Raw genomic sequence first — 21105 nt, forward strand, 5'->3', positions numbered from 1 at the left:
CTAGGATGTAGGTCATCAGGTCCAGGGGATTTGTTGGCTTTTAGTCCCATTAATTTCACCAGTACTTTTTCTTTACTGACCTTAATTACTTTAAGTTCCTCATTCTCATCAGCCCCTTGATTCCCCACTATTTCTGGTATGTTTTTTGTGTATTCTACTGTGAAGAAAGATAAAAGTATTTGTTTAACGTCTCTGCCATTTCCTTATTCCCGAATATAATTTCTCCTGTCTCTGCCTCCAAGGGACCAATGTTTACTTTCGCTAATCTCTACCTTTATATACACTTGTAGAAATTCTTACAATCCATTTTTATATTTCTTTCTGGTTTACCCTCATCCTATTTTCTCCCTTTTTATCAGTTTCTTGGTCATCCTTTGCTCATTTCTAAAACTCTTCAAATCCTCAGTCTACTACTCTTTATGGCAACATTGAAAGCCTCTTCTTTTAACGTAATACTACCCTTAATTTCTCCAGTTAACCAAGGTTGTACCACTTTTCTGGTGAAGTTTTTAATCCTCAAGGGAATGTATTTTCGTTGAGAATTATGAATTATTTCTTTAAATGTTCGCCATTGCTTATCTCCAAACATATTTTTAATTTAATTTCCCAAACTACCTTAGCGAACTTGCCACTGATAACTACTGAATTGGCTTTGTTTAAATTTAAGAGCCTAGTTTCGGAACTAACGACAGCACTCTCAACTCAATATGAAATTCTATCATATTATGATCATTCTTCGTCAGAGGATCATTTACTCTAAGATTAATAGTTATCATAGAATCATAGAATGGACCATCTGGACATCTGGACCATCCGACCCATTAATCCCGTACCTGCCTTTTGTAAGACCAATCCGGTTCGTCCCATTCCCCATGGCCCTGCATTTTCCCCTTCAAGTATTTGTCAAACTCCTTTTTGAAAGCTACGATTGAATCTGCTTCCAACACCCTTTCAGGCAGCGCATTCCAGATCATAATTTTCGCTGAATAAAAAAGTTTTTCCTCATGTCGCCTTTGGTACTTTTGCCAAACACCTCAAATCTGCATCCTCTGGTTCCCGACCCTTCCGCCAATTAGAACAGCTTCTCTTGATTGATTTCATCTGAACCCTTCATGGCTTTGAAAACTTCTCTCAAATCTCCTCTGAACTTTCACTGCTCCAAGGAGAACAACCCCAGTACCGGGAAAATGTGGTCACTTAGTTCTACTTCATTAATTTTGGCATTAAACAGACCTTTGAACAGTGGCCAATTGACCCTGTTCCGGTGGTATTTTTTGGTGCAAAATGCCGATGCATTGTCCGGGAATCGAACCCGGGTCTCCCGCGTGGCAGGCGAGAATTCTACCCCTGAACCACCAATGCTTGTACCAATCATTCCTGCATGTGTCCATTTGGAATTCTGTCTGAACGAACATGCCGTTTTCAGCTGCGATGGCTGAGTGGTGAAAGAGTTGGGCTCAAAATTCCAATGGGGTTTTCCTGCCGAGGTTTGAATTCTGCTGGTAGCGCGACTATTTAAAAATCTCGTCAATGCTCAAACAGTTAATTAACCATATTTACCTCTCTTTCAGCAGGAGAGATACAACAGCGTGGCCGGTGCTTTCAATTGGATGTTAAAACTTCTCTTGCAAGATTTCAAGACCCGAGAAGGAATCTGTAACTTAAATTCTGCTAGTTTGCTACACCTGACATTTATAAACTTTATTTTCTTTGCATTCATCACATAAGAACATAAGAAATAAGAGCAGGAGTAGGCCAATCGGCCCCTCGAGCCTGCTCCGCAATTCAATAAGATCATGGCTGATCTGATCCGAACTGCAAATCTAAAGAACACAAGAAGTAGGAGCAGGACCCAGCCACTCAGCCCCTGGGCCCGCTCTATCTCTCCCTGTCTTTAGCTTTTCTCTCTCTGTGCTGTCCCCAATGGACTTCTCAGGCTTCCTTGAACGGGGAAGGCTGATCTAACCTGCAACACTAGCAGAGAAGGGTGAAGAAATAAAAGAATGAGACGGTAGGAAAAGTAAAGGGGCAATCCAGCTGATGCAACCAATGTCGACACATTAATGTCTCTTCGCACTCAGAGTGAAACAAAACACTAATTTGATTAAAGTATACCTATGGTAGAGTGTATGTTATCACGATGAGGAGAAATTTACTTGCGAGCATTGGTGCTTGAGGGGTGGAATTCTTGCTTGCAGTAATTCTATTCCTGTAAAACTAGTTCCTGAAGTGTAGGATGGAAAGTATCCTGGCTGAGCGGTCTAAGGCGCTGGTTTAAAGCTCCCGGTAAATCCCACGATTTGTAAATGGATGAAAATCATAGTTTTCGTCTCCAAAACCACAGCCTCCCTCCTCTGAACAAGTAATACTAAACATCTCATCTGCTATTGTAACAGCGTAGGCCGGAGGAACCACATGGCAATTCAAATAAGCAGATGCATTTTGGAACACACCAATTGTACCTTCAACTCCGGTCGAAATGTTCATAAGGAAAAGGATTGTTTGATCTCGGTGAGACTCGAATTAAAAACCCCGGCATTTCCCCAGAATCTGCGGCATAAAAAGACGGCGCACTGACCGATTGCACCACTAGAGCCCGGTCACTCTGATCACCTGTCGCACTCTGCAGGAAAGAACCTGAACATAAAATGTTCTTACCTGTGGAAACGTGTCCTGTCCCCGTGATGAAAATAATATCTGCACTTTCACTTTCAGCTTCTTTCACATCCTCTGCTCCATCGCATTACAATCGGGTTTTCTGTGAACAGGTCAAAATGAACATTGCCAAAAATTCTATCAGTGGCGAAATTTGAACCCAGAAACACCCCAGACATTGGATCCACGCACCTTTGACCACCAGCTCAGGCTTCCATAAAACAGCACCACTGGTTAAAGGCCTGTTTAATGCTCAAATAAATGAATTAGAGCAAATTGACCGCATTTGCCGCGTGCTGGGATTGTTCCCTTGGAGCAGAGAAGGTTCAGAGGCGATTTGATAGAAGTTTTCAAAGTCATGAAGGGTTTAGATAAAGTAAATAAAGAGAAGCTGTTCCCATTGGCGGAAGAGTCGGAAACCAGAGGACACAGATTTAAGGTGATTGGCCAAAGAAGCAAAGGCGAAATGATGAAAAACTTTTTTACGCAACGAATAATTATAATCTCGAATGCGCTGCCTGAAAGGGTGGTGGAAGCAGATTCAATCGTGGCTTTTAAAAAGGAATTTGATAAATACTTGAAGGGGAAAAAATGCAAGGCTACGGGGAAAGGGCCTAACTGGATTGCTCTTACATAATGCCGGCACGGGTTCGATTGGTCGAATGGCCTCCTTCTGGACTGTGTCCATTCAATGATTCCACAATAATTATTATTTTACAAACAGTGAACAGCCCATCCCAAAAAGACGGTCCCGCAATAAAGCAGAGAGACACTTAATCGCTGTGAAAACGCAATGACCTCGACGTGATTTGAACACGCATCCTTCTAATCTAGAGTCAGACGCGCTACCGTTGCGCCACGAGATCCACATCCAACAGCTGGAGCCGTATCCATAAGAGGTAGATCAGTACCGACCGCCGCAGGGACTTCCAGAGGCGGAAGTAGCAACAGCAACAGTTCCGCTTTCTCATCCAGCCGCTGCCGGGTCCCGGCCTGAGCCCCGTCTGGGAGCCGCCTGCCAGTCTCTCTTCACTGAACGAGATCATTAAAGGCTCCAGCAGCGCTGTCTCGGCGAACAGCAACAGTTCAAAACCGCATTCCAGATGCGACAACAAACCCATCAGTTTTCCGCTGTTCCCCAGCTGCCGGAGTGAGAGAGGCTGCGACAGCAGGATTTATGGAGGACCGAAGAGAGTGAAACTTTGTTTGGGCTTTAGTGGGAAATCCAGTGAAAGTGAGTAAGAGCTCCAGGATTTGAACCAGTAAAACTGCCTGAGCGGGAATCAGATCCAAATATCAACTGGCAACAGAGCCGTGCAGCCAATGTAAAATTTCGCTGTCACACAGCCGATCAGCCATCCTTCCAGAACACAATATCCGTCCATTCTCGCTTTCTTCTACAATATATGATGTACAGCGATATCAGATTCAACATTTATTATTTCAAGTCAACAATATTATCCTCTCTTCACCAAATTCGTTTTGAATGTACGACTTGCTTTATAGTGATCAGTTTGCAGAATGAAGTGCTCTGACGCAACAGAAATGTGGAGACATTGGCGACGAACTCATCAGCTGGGTTTTAACTTTACTTTTCCTACCGTCTCAGCCAGCTGGTGTTGCTGGTTAGATCAGTTTTCACCATTCAAGGAAGCCTGAGAATTCTATCAATTGAATTATTTGGATAAAAAATTAAACGATTGAATTATTTGTATAATAAATTGAACCCTTTAATTGATTATACAATGAATTTTTTAAATTTATTCACAACAATTAAACACGTGAATTATTTATATAATAAATTATACACTTGAATTATTTATATAATAAATAAATCAATTGAATTATTTCGATAATAAATTAAACTAATGAATTATTTATATAATAAATTAAACTATTGAATGATTTATAGAACAAACTATTGAGTTATTTTAATAATAAATTAAACATTTTAATTATTTTGATAATTAAACATTTGAAGTGTTCATATAAAAATAAACACTTGAATAAATTATATAATAAATGAAACAATTAAATTGTTTATACTATAAATTAAACAATTGAATTATTTATATAATAAATTAAACACTTGTCTTTATATAATAAATTAAACAATTGAATTATTGATATGATAAAATAAACTATTGAATTATTTATATATAAAATTAAAGGATTGAACTATTTATATAATAAATTAAACAATTGACTTATTCATATAATAAATTAATCAATTGAATTATTTAGATAACCAATTAAGCTATTGAATTAATTATATAATAAATTAAACACAAATTGTTATAAAAGAAATTAAACAATTGAATTTTTTATTAACAAATGAAAGACTTGTGTTCTTTATGTAATAAATTAAACATTTGATGATATAACAAATTTTTTTAATGAATTGTTTATATGATAAATTAAACACGAAGTATTTATGCAATCAATTAAACAATTTCATTATACATTAAACAATTCAATTATTGATATATTAAGTTAAACTATTGAATTATTTATATAAGTTAAACAATTGAATTGTTTAGATAATAAATTAAACACATGAATTATTATATAATAAATTATACACATGAATAATTTATGTAAAAAATTAAACACTTGTTGACAAGGGACAGAATCAGTGACAGATACAGAGATGCAAGGAAATAAACAAAGAGTATAAATGACAGTTTCTGCAATCTAGAAGAATTTAAATTGCTGATTGGGAGATATTCCTTCTCGTATCTTGAAATCTTGAAAGAAAGCATTGGTCGCCCGCCACGGCGGAATGCCTCTCCTGCTTTGGAAAAGGTAATCGCGGTCAATTAGCTCTAGTTTATTCATTTGGACATTGAACAGATCGTTGAACAGTAACTCACCGAGTAGAATTCAAACCGGGGCAAGAAAACCCGAGTGGGGTGTGAGTCCAACGCTTCAAACACTGGGCTATTGCAGCTGCACAAAGCAGTTCTTGCACAGCTGCAGGTCAGACTGCGGAGGGTTATCACAGGGCCTCCGTCAGACTACATGTGCTTTCAAACAGGATTCCAAATGGACACATGCAGCAAATGGCCATACGAGGATTGGTGGCATTGGCGTTGAATTCTCGCCTGCTTATCATGCGACCCGGTTTTGATACCTGGCCAATGCAGGATCGTTTTACATTCTGCACCAATGAGGAAAACGGGAACAGGAGTCGGCCATTTCGCCCATCGAGCCTGTTCTGCGATTCAGTCCACAAAATGTAGGACAAATCGAATCCGGCCAATTGCCGCACCATCAGTCAGCGCTCAATCATAGAATCATAGAATCATAGAAGTTACAACATGGAAACAGGCCCTTCGGCCCAACATGTCCATGTCGCCCAGTTTATACCACTAAGCTAGTCCCAATTTCCTGCACTTGGCCCATATCCCTCTATACCCATCTTACCCATGTAACTGTCCGAATGCTTTTTAAAAGACAAAATTGTACCCGCCTCTACTACTGCCTCTGGCAGCTCGTTCCAGAAACTCACCACCCTTTGAGTGAAAAAATTGCCCCTCTGGACCCTTTTGTATCTCTCCCCTCTCACCTTAAATCTATGCCCCCTCGTTATAGACTCCCCTACCTTTGGGAAAAGATTTTGACTATCGACCTTATCTATGCCCCTCATTATTTTATAGACTTCTATAAGATCACCCCTTAACCTCCTACTCTCCAGGGAAAAAAGTCCCAGTCTGCATCACCTCTCCCTGTAAGTCAAACCATCAAGTCCCGGTAGCATCCTAGTAAATCTTTTCTGCACTCTTTCTAGTTTAATAATATCCTTTCTATAATGGGGTGACCAGAACTGTACACAGTACTCCAAGTGTGGCCTCACCAATGCCCTGTACAACTTCAACAAGACATCCCAACTCCTGCATTCAATGTTCTGACCAATGAAACCAAGCATGCCGAATGCCTTCTTCACCACCCTATCCACCTGTGACTCCACTTTCAAGGAGCTATGAACCTGTACTCCTAGATCTCTTTGTTCTATAACTCTCCACAACGCTCTACCATTAACGGAGTAGGTCCTGGCCCGACTTGATCAACCAAAATGCATCATCTCACATTTATCTAAATTAAACTCCATCTGCCATTCATCGGCCCATTGGCCCAATTTATCAAGATCCCGTTGCAATCCCAGATAACCTTCTTCACTGTCCACAATGCCACCAATCTTGGTGTCATCTGCAAACTTACTAACCATGCCTCCTAAATTCTCATCCAAATCATTAATATAAATAACAAATAACAGCGGACCCAGCACCGATCCCTGAGGCACACCGCTGGACACAGGCATCCAGTTTGAAAAACAACCCTCTACAACCACACTCTGTCTTCTGTCGTCAAGCCAATTTTGTATCCAATTGGCTACCTCACCTTGGATCCCATGAGATTTAACCTTATGTAACAACCTACCATGCGGTCCCTTGTCAAAGGCTTTGCTGAAGTCCATGTAGACCACGCCTACTGCACAGCCCTCATCTATCTTCTTGGTTACCCCTTCAAAAAACTCAATCAAATTCGTGAGACTTGATTTTCCTCTCACAAAACCATGCTGACTGTTCCTAATTAGTCCCTGCCTCTCCAAATGCCTGTAGATCCTGTCCCTCAGAATACCCTCCAACAACTTACCCACTAGTGAATATGGCCGGCCAAGTGGAAGAAGTGTTAGTAGGTGAGCACTTTGGTGACAGTGACCAGAATTCGGTGAGATTTAAGGTGGTCATGGAAAAGGATAGGGAGGGGCCGGAAATAAAGGTTCTAAATTGGAGGAAGGCCGATTTTAATAGGATAAGGCAGGATCTGGCCAAAATGGACTGGGATCAGCTGCTTGTAGGAAAATCCGCATCGGAGCAATGGGAGTCTTTCAGAAGGGAGATTGAGACCACACAATGGCAACATGTTCCCGTAAAGGTCAAGGGTGGTTCCAAGAACTCCAGCGAACATTGGATGTCAGGGGATATACGAGAATGGATTAGGAAAAAAAGGAAGGCTTTTGGCAGATACAAAAGGCTAAAGATGGAGGAAGCCCAAGAGGAGTACAAAACATGCAGGGGGATACTTAAAAAAGAAATTAGGAGATCAAGGAGGGGCCATGAAATAACACTGGCGAGCAAAATAAAGGAAAATCCGAAGATGTTTTATAAGTATATTAAGGGTAAGGGGATAACTAGGGAAAAAATAGGGCCCATTAGGGACAAAAATGGAAATCTGTGTGTGGAGCCGGCAGCTGTAGGGGGGGTTCTAAATGAATTTTTTGAATCTGTTTTCACTATGGAGAAGGACGATGTAGACATAGAAATACGGCAGAAGGGACTGTGATTTACTCGAACATATTAACATCGAGCGGGAGGAGGTATTGGCGGTTTTAGCAGGCCTAAAAATGGATAAATCCCCAGGCCCGGACGAAATGTACCCCAGGCTACTGTGTGAGACAAAGGAGGAGATTGCGGGGGCTCTAACACATATATTCAGAACCTCTCTGGCCACAGGGGATGTGCCAGAGGACTGGAGAACCGCTAATGTAGTACCATTATTCAAGAAGGGGAGTAGGGAAAAACCGGGGAACTACAGGCCAGTGAGCCTAACATCAGTGGTAGGAAAATTATTGGAAAAAATTCTGAAGGACAAAATTAGTCTCCACTTGGAGAAGCAAGGATTAATCAGGGATAGTCAACATGGTTTTGTCAAAGGAAGATCATGTCTGACTAATTTGATTGAATTTTTTGAGGGGGTGACTGGGCGTGTGCATGAGGGTAACGCAGTGGATGTGGTATATATGGATTTCAGTAAGGCCTTCGATAAAGTCCCCCACAGGAGACTGGTCAAGAAGGTACGAGCCCATGGAATCCAGGGTGCCTTGACACTTTGGATACAAAACTGGCTTAGTGGCAGAAGGCAGAGGGTGATGGTCGAAGGTTGTTTTTGTGACTGGAAGCCTGTGGCCAGTGGGGTACCACAGGGATCGGTGCTGGGTCCCTTGCTGTTTGTGGTCTACATTAACGACTTGGATATGAATGTAAAAGGTATGATCAGTAAGTTCGCTGATGATACAAAAATTGGTAGGGTGGTAAATAGCGAAGAGGATAGCCTCAGTCTGCAGAACGATATAGATGGGTTGGTCAGATGGGCGGAACAGTGGCAAATGGAATTTAACCCGGAAAAGTGCGAGGTGATGCACTTTGGAGGGACTAACAAGGCAAGGGAATACACAATGAATGGGAGGACCCTAGTCAAGACAGAGGGTCAGAGGGATCTTGGTGTGCAAGTTCACAGATCCCTGAAGGCGGCGGAACAGTTCGATAAGGTGGTAAAGAAGGCATATGGGATACTTGCCTTTATTAGCCGAGGCATAGAATATAAGAGCAAGGAGGTTGTGATGGAGCAGTATAAAACACTGGTTAGGCCACAGCTGGAGTAATGTGTGCAGTTCTGGTCGCCACACTACAGGAAGGATGTGATCGCTTTGGAGAGGGTGCAGAGGAGATTCACCAGGATGTTACCAGGGCTGGAGCGCTTCAGCTATGAAGAGAGACTGGGAAGATTGGGTTTGTTTTCCTTGGAGCAGAGGAGGCTGAGGGGGGACATGATTGAGGTGTACAAAATTATGAGGGGCACAGATAGGATGGATACTAAGGAGCTTTTTCACTTCGTTGAGGGTTCTATAACAAGGGGACATAGATTCAAGGTAAAAGGCGGGAGGTTTAGAGGGGATTTGAGAAAGAACTTTTTCACCCAGAGGGTGGTTGGAGTCTGGAACTCACTGCCTGAAAGGGTTGTGGAGGCAGGAACCCTCACAACATTCAAGAAGCATTTGGATGAGCACTTGAAATGCCATAGCATACAATGCTACGGACCAAATGCTGGAATATGGGATTAGAGTAGACACGGCTTGATGGCCGGCGCGGACACGATAGGCCGAAGGGCCTCTCTCCTTGCCGTATGACTCTCTATGACTCACTACAGATGTCAAGCTCACCGGTCTGTAGTTCCCACGCTTTTCCCTGCCGCCTTTCTTAAACAAAGGCACAACATTTGCTACCCTCCAATCTTCAGGCACCTCACCTGTAGCGGTGAATGATTCAATTATCTCTGCTCGGGGACCCGCAATTTCCTCCCTAACCTCCCATAACGTCCTGGGATACATTTCATCAGGTCCCGGAGATTTATCTACCTTGATGCGCGTTAAGACTTCCAGCACCTCCCTCTCTGTAATATGTAATCATCAGCAAAGTGATGGAAGGTGTCGTCGACAGTGCTATCAAGCGGCACGAACTCACCAATAAGCTATTAATCGATGCTCAGTTTGGGTTCCACCAGGACAAATAGGCTCCAGATCTCATGACAGCCTTGGTCCTACCATGGACAAAAGAGTTGAATTCCAGAGGTGAGGTGAAAGTGACTGCCTTGACAGCAGGGCAGCATTTGACCAAGTGTGACATCAAGACGCCCGAGTAAATTTGAAGTCAATGGGAATCAGGGAGAAAACTCTCCAGTGGCTGGAGTCATACCGAGCACAAAGGAAGATGGCAGAGTTTGTTGGAGGCCAATCATCTCAGCCCCAGGACATTGCTGCAGGAGTTCCTCAGGGCAGTGTCCTAGGCCCAACCATCTTCAGCTGCTTCATCAATGACCTTCCCTCCATCATAACGTCTGAAATGGGGACATTCGCTGATGATTGCACAGTGTTCATTTCCATACGCAACCCCTCAGATAATGAAGCAGTCCAAGCCCGCATGCAGCAAGACCTGGACAACATCCAGGATTGGGCTCATAAGTGGCAAGTAACAATCGCGCCAGACAAGTGCCAGTCAAGATACTTTCTAACCACCTCGCCTTGACTTTCAACGACATTACCATCGCAGAATCACTCAAATCAACATCCTTGGGGTGACAACGGATCAGAAACTGAACTGGACCAACCACATAAATACTCTGGCGACAAGAGCAGGTCAGCGGCTGGGTATTCTGTGGCGAGTGACTCACCTCCTCATTCTCCAAAGCCTTTCCACCATCGACAAGGCATAAGTCAGGAAGGTGATGGAATAATCTCCACTTGCCTGGATGGGTACAGCTCCAACAACACTCAAGAAGCTCGACACCATCCAGGACAAAGCAGCCCGCTTGATTGGCACCCCATCCACCACACTAAACATTCACTCCCTTCACCACCGGTGCACAGTGGCTGCAGTGTGTACCATAACACAAGGTGGACTGCAGCAACTCGCCAAGGCTTCTTCGACAGCACCTCCCAAACCCACGACCTCTACCACCTGGAAGGAAAAGAGCAGCAGGCACATGGGAACAAAACCGCCTGCACGTTCCTCTGCAATTCACACCCCGTCTCGACTTGTAAATATATCGCCGTTCCCTCGTCGTCACTGGGTAAAAATCCTGGAACTCCCAACCTAACAGCACTGTGGGAGAACCTTCACCACACGGACTTCAGCAGTTGAAGATGACGGCTCACGACCACCTTCCCAAGGGCAGTTAGGGATGGACAATAAATGCTGGCCTTGCCAGCGACGCCCACATTCCATGACTATTTAAAAAATGTCTGACCTGTGACCTAACTCCCTATAACCGCCTCAGCCCCATATCTCTTCGTAACTTCGGTTAACAAAACCTATCAATCTAAGATTTAAAATTAACAATTGAGGTAGCTTCAACTGCCGTTTGCTGAACCGTGTTCCAAACTTCCACCAACCTTTGCGTGTAGAAGTGTTTCCTAACTTTATTCCTGAAAGTCCTGGCTCTAATTTTTACGCTATGTTCCCTAATCCTGGACAACCCAACCAGCGGAAATAGTTTCTCTCCATCTACCCCTTCAGTTTCCCTTAATATCTTGAAACTTCGATCAAATCACCCCTTAATCTTCTGAATTCCAGGGAATGCAACATAGGGACAGGAATAGGCCATTCAGCGCCTCGTTCCTGCTCTTCCATTTGATAAGATCATGGCTGATCTGTGATCTAACTCCATATACCTGCCTATGGCCCATATCCCTTAATACCTTTGGTTGCCAAGAAAAAAACTGTCCATCTCAGATTTAAATTTAGCAATTGAGCTAGTATTAATTGCCGTTTGCGGAAGAGAGTTCCAAACCTCTACACCACTTTGTTAGTAGAAATGTTTTCTAATCTCACTCCTGAAAGGTCTGCCTCTAATTTTTAGACTGTGCCATCTACTCCTAGAATCCCCAATCAGTGGAAATAGTTTCTCTCTATCCACCCTATCTGTTCCCCGAATAAACTTCGATCAGATCACCCCTTAACCTTCGAAACTCTGGAGAATGCAACCCCAATTTGTGTAATTTCTCCTCGTAACTTAACCCTTGAAGTCCGTGTATCATTCTAGTAAACCTACGCTGCACTGCCTCCAAGGCCAATATGTCCTTCCGAAGGTGCGGTGCCCAAAACTTCACACAGTACTCCAGGTGTGGTCTAACCAGGGTTTTGCACGGCTCTGGCATAACTTCTGCCTCCTTGTACTCCAGTCCTCTAGTTATAAAGGTCAGCATTCCATTAGCCTTCTTGATTATTTTCTGCACCTGATCATGACACTTCAATGATCCATGTACCTGAACCCTTAAGTCCCTTTGGACATTCACTGCTTTTAACTTTTTACCATTTAGAAACTACCCTGTTCGATCCTTTTTTGATCCAAAGTGGATGACCTCACATTTGTCTACATTGAATTCCATTTGCCACAGTTTTGCCCATTCACCTAATCTATCAATATCGCTTTGTAATTTTATGTTTTCATCTACATTGCTTACAATGTCACCAATCTTTATGTCATCGGCAAACTTAGATATGAAACTTTCTATGCCTTCATCTAAGTCGTTAATGAATATTGTAAATAATTGAGGCCCTAAGACAGATACCTGCGGGACTCCACTGCTCACATCCTGCCAATGTGAGTACCTACCCATCCCTACTCTCTGTCGCCTTTCGCTCAGCCAACTATCTAACAAAGTCCGTACTTTTCCTTCGATTCCATGGGCTTCTATCTTCGCTAACAATCTCTTATGTGGGACCTTATCAAATGCCTTCTGGAAGTCCATATAAATAACATCCATTGACAGTCCCTTGTCCACTACTTTATTCACCTCTTCAAAAAATTCAATCAGGTTTGTCAGGCACGACCGACCTTTCACAAATCCATGCTAGCTCTCTCTGATTAACTGAAAATTCTCGAAGTGTTCAGTCACCCTATCCTTAATTATAGACTCCAGCATTTTCCCCACAACAACCTTAGTTTGTGTAATCTCTACTCATAATTTAGCGCTTGGAATCCAGATACCATTCTGGTAAATCTATGCTTCACTCCCTCCAAGGCCAATATATCGCTCCTAAGGTGCGGTGCTCAGAACTGATCACAGTACTCCAGGTTTGGTCCAACCAGAAACTTTGTATAGCTGAAGCATGACTTCTAACCCCTTGTATTCTAACCCTCCAGATATAAAGGCCAACATTCTATTTGACTTTTTGATTATTTCCTGTACCTGTCCATGACAGTTTAATGATGTATGTACATAGACCCCTAAGTCCCGTTGGACCTCAAGAGTTTCGAGCAATTCACAATTTATAAAGTATTCTGATGTAACATTTTTAGCTCCAAAGTGGACGGCCTCACACTTGCCTACATTGAAATCCATTTGCCACAGTTTTGCCCATTCACTTAATCTAGTAATATCTCTCTGTAATCTCATTCTTCCACCGACACTGCTGACAATTCTGTCATCGGCAAACTTGGACATGTGATTCTCGATCCCGTCATCTACTATCAATCAGACCGGTCAAACGAAGGTAAATTCACATTCAGCTTCAATCTCCACATCGTTTTCAGACATTTTATTTACTCCGTGTGTGTTGCGCCTTGGAAACTTCCACACTCTGTCCTCTGGAGCTCAAATATAATTCAATTCGAACAACTGCAAAGATGTCAAAATCCAATTGGTGACTTCTCACACAGAAACAGTGATATAAAAGGGCTCGTCGGGGATTTGAACCCGGGACCTCTCGCATATGCACGAAGTTGAAACACCCGAAGCGAGAATCATACCCCTAGACCAACGAGCCACTTGACGGCTAACCGTGCAGCCAGTCTAACATTTCACCACCGTCTTCAGCCGATTGGCCATCCTTTCAGACCTCTTCTGTCCATCCAATCTCGTTTTCTATTCCGATGTGCAGCAATATCAAGTTGTACACTAACTATTTCCAGTCACCAATATTAGGCTCTCTTTACCAAATTCGTTTCCAATGAACGACTTGTTTTATCAAATAAGACTTTTCAGAATTAGTTAATCTGAAGCAACATTGCCATCTGTCTCGGCATCGTCATAGAATATAAGTTACCATCAGTGTACTTCACTTATAACGCGGTTTTCTTTCACTGTGAGGGCGAAGAGACATAAATGTGGAGACATTAGCTCCGAATTTATCAGCTGGGTTGCACCATTACTTTTGCTACCGTCTCGGTCTTTTTTTTTCTTTACCTTTCCCTGCTGGTGTTGCAGGTTAGATCAGCCTTTACCGTTCCTGGATGCCTGAGAAGTCCATCAGGGGACAACACATAGAGACAAGAGACAGGGAGAGATAGAGAGATACATGTAAATAAAGTAGAGTATAAATGGGTGGTTCTGCAAAGTAGCAGAATTTCAGTTGCAGATTGGGCAATATTCATTCTTGTGTATTTGAATTTTGCAAGAGTACATTGGGCACCCAATTAAAAGCGCCGGCCACGCTGGAGTATCTCTCATGCTCTGAGAGAGATAAATGAAGTGAGTTAGATCCAGTTCATTCATTTCAGCATTGAAAGAATCTTTCAACAATAATTCAGCGGGCAGAAATCAAACCTGCGAAGGAAAACTCCATTTGATCTTGAATTTAACGCTTCAACCACTCGGTGATCGCAGCGGCACATGGCAGTACTTGCATGGCTGTGGATCAGACTGAGTTGGGTTGTCACAGGAGCTCTGTCCGACTGCATATTCTTTCAGGTAAGATTCCAAAAGGACACATGCATTTACTGATCATGTCAGTATTGGTGGTTCAGGGGTCGAATTCTCGCTCACCACCTGACAGGTTTGATTTCTGACCAATGGGGGATCCTTTAGCATTCCAACAGCATTCACCGGAAATCGGACGACGTGAAACTTTCATGGCGCCTCATTGGGCAAATCAGGGTCAGTAAATCACAGTTTCGGAGTTTGGATCGCCTGGCGGGTCTGAGGCGTTGCTTTTCGGTCTCCTCCTCTCCTGGAGGCGTGGGTTCGATTCTGAATTCCGGCATTTAATCCTTTACAAATACGGAGATATTTTTTGTTCCTTTGGCTTTGGTTGATTTTTCTGAGCTGTTGATTTGATCCTTCCAGAAAATCAACCCGATATCCGTCCACGGCAGGTTTCTTTTTAAGTAAACCAGCAAGAAATATCAGAACGGATTGTCCTTCACAGCAGCTGCTTCGCACTCGCCTCCAAGCAGCTCCACGACCAGCAGAGAAATCTTGCCTTGGATTGGCCCGCTCCCTGAATACATTAATTACTTTGCTTCAATCAGCTGTGTCGAGCATTAGCAAGTGAACAACAGCAGAACGGGAAACCACAGTAATCATGAATGACGCTGAGAAGAGCCCGAGCCTGTGGAAGACAGAACAGGTTACCGGAAAGAAACAGCCGCCCCGAGCTTTCGGAAGCAGGGAGAGTCTGTCTGACTGACTGGGAGAAGATTTTTTGCCTGAAAATGAGTGCGGTTTGAAGTGTTGCAGCTCGAAGGCACTCCCTGCTGGTGAGGAGTGGCAAATGCTCCAGCGAAACAGACGTGTTCGAGCAGACACAGAAAGCCTGAAGGTTTGAGAAAGGAAAAGTGGTGTCCTGTGCCACAGCGCCAAAATTTTAAGCTGTAAACTTACGAGAGGGGCCTTGAGCTAATTGCTGCTTGATTGCTCCTTTGAGATGGAATTGAAGAAACGATCGTAAAGATCTACTCCTTTGAAGTTTTCTGTTCGACCAGCAAAGCTATCGCAGGCAGGAAAAAACAACGTACTTCTCTTTGGTAATTGTTTAGTGAGCGCCTTTTGATGCTCTCAGACTCGTGGTGTCGCGTGCTCATGACCGAGGCTGACTCGGGACCTGTTCATCTCGCAGCGCTGTGGGAGTATGAGCTGCTGCTGACTTTCTGCAACCTGAGCCAGTGGTGCAATAAATAACGTATCTTCTTGAAAATGTAAAACGTTATAAGTTCGACTCCTCCTCGGTTTAAAGAATTCTGAAATTTTTGTATTACTTTATTACTTGCAATGTGTAAAATGATAAAATTTCATCACATGCAAAGCGCAAAAATCTTATTAAAGTTTTGACTGTCTCTTGATGACCATGTCAGTATCTCCTTCAGTCTGAAATAAAAAGTTACCTGTTGATTAATGTTGATTCAAACAATGATGCAACGACGAACTGCGATTAATTTGCTTCATGCAGTTAATTCAATCGGTTCTTAATTCTTGTATAACGTTCATTCCCTGACTGGGAATCGAACCACGTGGCGGTGAAAGCACCGAATTCAAACCACCAGCCCACCGGGGAGTTCACAACATTCCGCACCAGACACTGTGGAACTGACGACATTTATTTCTCTTTCACTCTTTCGTGATTCATTCAGCTCTGTGTTTATTCTCAGGCCTCTGATCTCTCCATTCCTTTCAGCATTTGACTCCGGATATTCTTGTAGTTAAATATGAATAAGATACCATATCTCACAGCCCCGGTATATTTGCTGTTTCTCTCTGCAGTTCTGTACAAAATCAAACTGTACGCAGATACCGACAGTCTCTCTCTCTCTCTCTCACTCCCCACAGAAGCAGCAGGAGATGCCACTTTAAACTGCCAGTTGCTTCAAACGATGCCCGATAGACCTGCGTTGTCTTGCAGCTTTCCCAGGAGCTACATTTGATTCGGTGCGTTAATTTAGGGAAATTGAATGATTTTCACCGGCAGCTTGTGGTAGTATATTACCTCACTTTCTATTTCGTGTATATGGCTACTTGCACTTGGTGCTGTCATTGCCTGAACATTACCTTTTGTCCCGATCGTAGTTCGATTAGAAAATGCTGTTTTGTACGAGCAGCTTGCCTGGCCCGAAAATGACAAGTGGGAAAGGCCGCGTTTGTCTGCTTGTTCGCAGCAAAGAATGTTCAGCGTTACCTTGTGATCTAGTGTTTAGCATTGGGCGCTTTCATCGCCACGACAACAGTTCGATTGGTGTCTGTCTCAACATCTGCCGATTATACGCTCAACCAAAAGTATACTGTACTCAAATTGCTGATTTTTCACTGTGAGGGCGAAGAGACATTAGTGGACATTAGTTCTGAATTGATCAGCTGGGTTGCACCTTTGCTTCTCCTACCGTCTCCGCCTTCCTATCTTTACACTTCTCTGCAGCTTCGATCATCCTTGACCGTTTAATAAAGCCTGAGAAGTCCATGAGGTGAAAACACAGAGAGTCAAGAGACAGATTAAAGTATAGAAACAAATATCAAGTTCTGCGAACGAGCAAGAATTTAACATGGAGCTCGGGAGAGATTCCTTCAAATGTCTTGTAAGAGACGATTGGACACTCGTCTGCTGAAATATATGTTTGAAGGAGAGAAATGTGGTTGGTTAAATCTGGTTCATATTTATTTGAGCTTCAAACAACATTGAAAAACTGGACCTCGCTCAGAATCAATCGTCAAATATTCCAAAGCGAGAATCATACCCCAAGACGAACAAGCCACCGGTAACAAACTACCGGTAATAAACCACTGCAGCCACTGCAGAATTCGGTGCCACCCACAGCCGATCGGCCATCCTTTCAGATCTCTTCTATCCATCCAATCACGTTTTCTATTCCGATGTAGAGAGCTTGTGGGTGTGTTGTGATTCTTAGGGACAGAGACAGGCCTGTGACACAGAGCGAAGGCAGGAACTCAGAAATGTGGCAATAAATGGGCAGACAGTCAGTCACAGTCATTGATTCTGACACACGGCCCGGTAGTTGTTCAGTCAGTCGGGGAGCGAGGCCTGCAGCCAGCAAACAAAAAGCCTGGCCTGAGAATAAGGCAGAGACCCAATCAGACGGATAAACAGACAGACAGATAGACAGACAGACATCTGGCTCAACGTCAAAATGGAGCGTGATCGAATCACGTTGCGGTGATATCATTTTCACAGCAGCTCAGGGTCCTGCCCAAAGGTTTGAAAGCGGGGCAGTGTTTCATGGATGGGCTGTTCATTGTTAGTAAAATAATATTGATCGGAATTTAATTTGTTACATAAAAGTGCTCTTTGTTTGTTAATTGTGATCTACATCCTCGACAATGTGTACAGAAACAAGTAACAATGTTTAAGGGATGCGGTTTATTCCATATTCGTTCAAAAACCCTGTGAGCGAGTGTAAAAATAAACACAAACTACCCAACACGCGGGTAAGCCCAAAATCGAAGATGACAACATGGCCGGTTAGCTCAGTTCGTTGGAGCATGGTGCGAATAACGCCAAGGTCGCGCGTTCGATCCCCGGAAGGGCCATAACGTTCCTATTGCAACAATTTGGTAACTTTTAAAAGTTTGGCAGACTTGAGAAACAAGCGGATCCACACAAAATGTCATAAGGTTAATTTTTTGGAGTAATATCCATTAATATGTTTTCTGATCTATCTTTTTGAGGTCCAAAGTGGACGGCCTCACACTTGCTTACGTTGAAATCCATTTGCCGCATTTTTGCCCATTCACATAATCTAGTAATATCTCTCTGTAATCTCATTCTTCCATCCACACTGCTTATAATTCTGTCTATCTTTGTGTCATCGGCAAACTTGGATATGTGGTTCTCGATCCCGTCATCTAATATCAATGAGACCGCCTAAATTGGGGTAAATTCACATTCAGCTTCAATCTCCACATCATCTTGAGACATTTTATTTACCCCGTGTGTGTTGCGCCTTGGAAACTTCTGCACTTTGTCATCTGGAGCTCAAATATAATTCAATTCGAACAACTGCAAAGATGTCAGAATCCAATTGGTGACTTTTCACTAAAAAGCAGTGAGATAACAGGGCTCGTCCTGGATTTGAACCCGGGACCTCTCGCATATTCCATTAGAAAAACGCCCAAAGCGAGAATCATACCCCTCGACCAACGAGCCGCCTGTTGGCAAGCCCTGCAGCCGGTCTAAAATTTCACCATAGTCTTCAGCCGATCGGCTATCCTTTCCAACCGCTTCTGTCCACCCAATCTCGTTTTCTATTCCTGTTTCCAGCAATATCAAGTTGTACACGACCTATTTCCAGTCACCAATATTAGCCTCTCTTTACTAAATTCGATTGCAATGTACGACTTGTTTTTTCAAATAATACTTTTCAGAATTCGTTGAGCTGAAGCTGCATTGGCATCTGTCTCGGCATCGTCAGAGTCTACTGTGAGGGCGAAGATACATAAATGTGGAGACATTAGCTACGAGTTTGTCAGCTGGGTTGCACCTTTACTTTTCCGACCGTCTCAGTCTTTTTTTCCTTTACCTTTCCCTGCTGGTGTTGCAGGTTAGATCAGCCTTTACCGTTCCAGGAAGCCTGAGAAGTCCATCAGGGGACAACAGAGAGACAAGAGACAGGGAGAGATGGAGAGATACATGTAAATAAAGTCGAGTAGAAACGGGTGGTTCTGCAAAGTAGCAGAATTTTAGCTGCAGATTGGGCAAGATTCTTTCTTGTGTATTTGAATTTTGCAAGAGTACATTGGGCACCCAATTAAAAGCGCCGGCCACGCTCGAGTATCTCTCATGCTCTGAGAGAGATAAATGAAGTGAGGTAGATCCAGTTCATTCATTTGAGCATTGAACGGATCTTTAAACAATAATTCAGCGGGCAGAATTCGAACCTACGAAGAAAAACTCCATTTAATTTTGAATTTAACGCTTCAATCCCTCGGTGATCTCAGCGGCACATGGCAGTTCTTGCATGGCTGTCGATCAGACTGCGTTGGGTTTTCACATGAGCTCTGTCAGACTGCATTTTCTTTCAGGTCCGATTCCAAATGGACACATGTATTCACTGATCACAACACAAATGGTATTGGTGGTGCATTGGTCGAATTCTCGTTGATAACTTGAAAGACACAGGTTCGATTTACGACCAATGCGGGATATTTTTGCCTTCCAACAGCATCCACTAAAAACCGGACGAAGTGAAACTTTCTTGGCGCCTCTTTTGGCAAATCAGGGTCAGTAAATTACAGTTTCGGAGCTAGCATGGCCGAGCCGGTCTTAGGCGCTTCTTTCAAGTCTCCACCTCCCCTGGAGGCGTGGGTTGGATTCTGAATTCTGGCACTTAATCGTTTACAAATATTTGTTTTCTATTTTTTGTTCCTTTGGCTGGAGGTGATTTTTCTTCGCGGTTGATTTGATTCGTCCAGAAAATCAACCCGATATCCGTCCACGGTTGGTTTGTATTTAAGTAAACCAGCAAGAAATATAAGAACGGATTGTCCTTCACAGTAGCTGCTTCGCACTCGCTTCCAAGCAGCTCCACGACCAGCAGAGAAATCTTGGCTTACGTTGGCCCGCTCTCTGAATACATTAATTACTTTGCTTCAATCCTCGGTATCGAGCAACAGCAAGTGAACAACAGCAGAACGGGAAACCACAGTAATCATGAATGATGCTGAGAAGAGCCCGAGCCTGTGGAAGACAGACCAGGTCATCAGAAAGGACGAGTCGCCCCGAGCTTGAGGGAACAGCGAGAGTCTGTCTGACTGACTGGGAGAAGATTTTTTGCCTGAAAGTGATTGCGGTTTGAAGTGTTGCAGCTCGAAGGCACTCCCTGCTCGCGAGGAGAGGCAAATGCTCCAGCAAAACAGCCGTGTTCGAGCAGACACAGAAAGCCTTCAGGTTTGAGAAAGGGAAAGAGGCGTCCTGTGCCACAGCGCCAAAAAGTTCAGCTGTAAACTTACGAGAGCGGCCTTCAGCTAATTGCTGCTTGATCGCTCCTTTGAGATAGAATTGAACCAACGATCTGAAGATTGATTCTTTTGAAGTGCACTGTTCGACCAGCAAAGCTATCGTGGACCGGAGAAAAATTTACCTCTTTTTGGTAATTGTTTAGTGAGCGCCATTTGATGTTCCCAGACTCGTGGAGTCTCGTACTTATGACCGAGGCTGACTCGGTGCATGTTCATACCGCAGCGCTGTGGGAGTGCGAGCTGCTGCTAATTCTCCGCAATCTGAGCTAATAAATAGCGCATCTCCTGATGGGTCAGAATATTCTAGATTCGACCTCAATTTGGTTTAAAGGCTTCTGTCGTTTTTGTATTAGTTTATGGCTTTCGATAGTTTGTAAAGTGATCAAATTTCATCACATGCAAAGCGCAACAATCTTATTGAAGTTTTG

The 21105-nt window shown here is 43.3% G+C and overlaps 1 non-coding gene across 1 annotated transcript; it reads right to left on the reverse strand.

The window, feature by feature from the left end:
- Positions 1-1291: 1291 nt before the first annotated feature.
- trnag-gcc (transfer RNA glycine (anticodon GCC)) lies at positions 1292-1362 on the reverse strand. Its single transcript has one exon. It is a non-coding gene; the product is annotated as a tRNA-Gly (tRNA).
- Positions 1363-21105: the final 19743 nt, after the last annotated feature.

The sequence above is a fragment of the Heptranchias perlo genome, chromosome 20 (genome assembly GCF_035084215.1).
Source record: "Heptranchias perlo isolate sHepPer1 chromosome 20, sHepPer1.hap1, whole genome shotgun sequence".
Taxonomy (NCBI): Eukaryota; Metazoa; Chordata; class Chondrichthyes; order Hexanchiformes; family Hexanchidae; genus Heptranchias; species Heptranchias perlo.